We start from the raw sequence: 3,209 nt of genomic DNA, 5'->3' as shown, positions 1-3,209 counted from the left end.
TGGTCTGCGCAGAACTTTGTCGAAGCCGAACGGTGATCGAGATGACCTCAGAATGAAATTCTGAGCACAACGAGCCCTCCGGGCTCGCCCACTAGATTTGGGGCCGTGTCTTTGCCTGTCGAATTTCACTCCAATTTGAGCTGGTGACTCTAGCCTCCTGCAGTGCTGCCCCTAGCCTCGATCTGAGCTCTGATACCAGTTGAAGGAGTATGAGCGGAAGTGCGACGCGAGAGAGAGTGCGAGAAGAAGAGCACGACGATATGGTGAACTCGCTCTACTGTAATGTGTAGAGCATAGTGAGTTCTTATTAGGTTTTTACAAAAGAAAATGTGTACATACCTGGCGGCCCACCCACTTACCTGGGCGACCACATTGGGCTTTATACCCCAACAGATTGCACCCAAGCTACCATGGAGGCTGTCCTCGGAGGCAAAGCGACGTAAGGTCGCATACCGTTTTGCAGCATGTATGCGAGTGCAACCAGTACACTTTTTCAACCCCAAAGCAAGGACATCAAAGGCACTTCCATGTCCAAAGGAAGAGTGGTTAGGCTACTATCATCGATGCATGGAGAGCGGGTTGATAGCCTTCCTGCTCTTTTCTTGTAACTTATCTTAAAGAAGTTATCCACCACAGATGCAATAGAGTGGATTGGGAGAGATTTACACCTAAATGGAGTGCTCTTCATGCAACGCTTTCATTATGGCAACTACCTGCAATTGTTATTAGCAAAAAACCTCGGAGTTGTTAAGCACATCGTCATCACTCCCTATGTGATGGTAGTTGAGGAGTTTGGTAAGGTGGAAGTCATGAAGGGTTGTGATCTATTGTGGATATACAACCTTGTCAAGGCCAAGAAGGTGCGACTGCAGTAAGTAAGTTTTTACCTTGTGATCATGGATAACGGGCTGCAATTTTTCCCTTTTAGCTTCCTACGTCATATGCATGTGAACATATATGTGATAGGAAAACTTTCTACCAGTAGAAAATAGTCTTCTTGTTTGGACCCCAAGTATTAGATGAAATCCTTAGATCCCCACATCCTATCATCCTGCCTCTACTGGATTATCATCACTCATTTGATGTATCTATTTTCATTTTATTCTAGCTCCTTGATCATTAAACTTGGTTCCAGCCCATTGTACAAACCATTGTGATTTTCAAATCATTATATATATATATATATATATAAATATTTCAAAAAAAAAAGAAAAAAGGGGTGTTGCAATTATGAGATCTTGAGCAAATGGCTTTCCGAAACTTCTATGGGAAGCCGGGTGAAGTAGCCTCTGACTTTCTAGACAATCTAGAAATGGCGTTCTTGGTATCCGGGCGAGATGAGGAAGCTACTAAGGTCAGGGCCTTCCCATTGGTTTTGTGGGAGGGGGGCAAGGCTTGGTACCATATGCTCCCTCCAGACGTGAGAGAGGATTGGGAGGGATTAAAGATGAATTTTCTCAGCAACTATCAACATCAGGAGTCCCCAGATGAAATCTGGAGATAACTTCAAGAACTCCATGAGTCTTTGCCAAATAATTATAAGGCATACAAAGATCAGTCTCTCACGCTCTAGGAGAAGTGGTCATCCTCCTTACGCGAGGGAGAAAGGGCACCTGATTGTCTTAAGAAGGACTGATTTTTAGCAGGACTTTATCCGATCCAAAGAGAAAAAGTGAAAGGGAAGTTCCCAACTTCCTATGATCAAGTCATTCTTCATGCAAGAGAGAAGGATCGTAAGATGAAGTTCCAAAGCTCAACTATGACGAGGAATCGAGCCTCCCCCAATGGCACAACAGCCAAGGCTAGTGGGAGGGGTGGCCCCAACCAACCCGAAATTGCACAACAGGAGCTATTGCAACAGATTACCAATCAGTTGGAAAGCCTCTCCTTAAACTTGATTCAAGGTGTGAGACCCCCACCACCAACCAATGGAGCTAATCATGAAGGTGGTCAACGGCAAGCTAGGGAATATGTATGCTACAATTGTGGGCAGGTAGGTCATGGTATGTATTTTTGCCCCTTTCCTCGCCAAGGGAATGGTAATCCACAATGCCTACCCCGACAACAAGTACCTCCTCCACATGATATGCCACAAGCAAGTCATGTCGCACCCATGGCACCACCAATACAGATATTAAGGCCCCCGGCACCACCACCACTCGCACCAGCGGAAATTCCCCCACTCCCTCCTGGGGGTGAAGAGCGGGCAATATCAGTCATTACCCTAGATCATGGCAAAGATAAAGGGAAGGCAAAGGTGAGTGAAGCTGATGCAATGCCAATAAAAAGGGTAAGGAGACACAAATATGATGATATGGATGCCTAAGAGCGGGAAGAGGTTCCTCAAGAAGGATCATCACAAGCTCCCAAGGATGCAAAGAAAAGGAAAAATAGGTCTAGGAGACACATTGGCTTGGAGGATTTTCCACTTGGAGTGGGATCTTTACCATATGACCTTGTGGCAGATGTCAGAGGCCGAAGATCACTTGGGAGCAACTCCTTCATCTCTCACCTAAGATGAGGAGGGCTTGGTCCAAAATGGTGAGCATTAGGAGAGCTAAAGGTAAGTCTATTGGGGCCATCAATGCCCGGGGAATCAACGATATTGTACCAGTAGTAGAGGTTGAGATCAAGGACCAATGGATCTCTAATTCTTATGTGGATGGAGGAGCAGAAATTTGTGTAATGACAGAAAACCTTATGCACAGACTTGGGTTAGAAGTTAATGAGCACACTTCCTTGCACGCAAAGATGGAAAACAATGTTCATGTTGCATGTGTAGGGAAGGTAAATGGAGTAAGGGTGTCGATTTTTGGGGTGAGTGTGTCAATAGATACATATGTGATCTCTACCATGGGGGAGGGCTACCCATTAATCCTTGGGAGGCCTTGGCTCATGGCAATTAAGAATAGGCAAGACTGGGAAACTGGAGCATTGGAGCTCTCCTTGTGAACCCACCCCACACCCTCACTCTCTCTGTGACTTTCTCACTCCTCCCCACCCCCTCCCCAAAGCAATTATTGACATTATCTCACCTCCCCCTCACTCTCTCTCTAACTCCCCAATGCCCGATTATTAACACTAGAATGGTAACAGGACACTTTTATGTCCTTGGACACTTTTGTGTCCTGTTAAGTGACCATTTTGCTTGAATTATTTGAAGAGTATGAAAATGAATTTCTAGGTGCTATATATCCACAAAGTTTCCT

At 45.3% G+C, this 3,209-nt stretch overlaps 1 pseudogene; it reads left to right on the top strand.

Annotated features, from left to right (window-relative positions):
• Window positions 1–1,759: 1,759 nt before the first annotated feature.
• Window positions 1,760–2,952, top strand: LOC147429471 (uncharacterized; annotated as a pseudogene).
• Window positions 2,953–3,209: the final 257 nt, after the last annotated feature.

Source organism: Adiantum capillus-veneris, chromosome 22 (assembly GCF_014529385.1).
Source record: "Adiantum capillus-veneris isolate H3 chromosome 22, ASM1452938v2, whole genome shotgun sequence".
Lineage (NCBI taxonomy): Eukaryota > Viridiplantae > Streptophyta > Polypodiopsida > Polypodiales > Pteridaceae > Adiantum > Adiantum capillus-veneris.
This window is presented reverse-complemented; position numbering and strand designations above follow the sequence as displayed.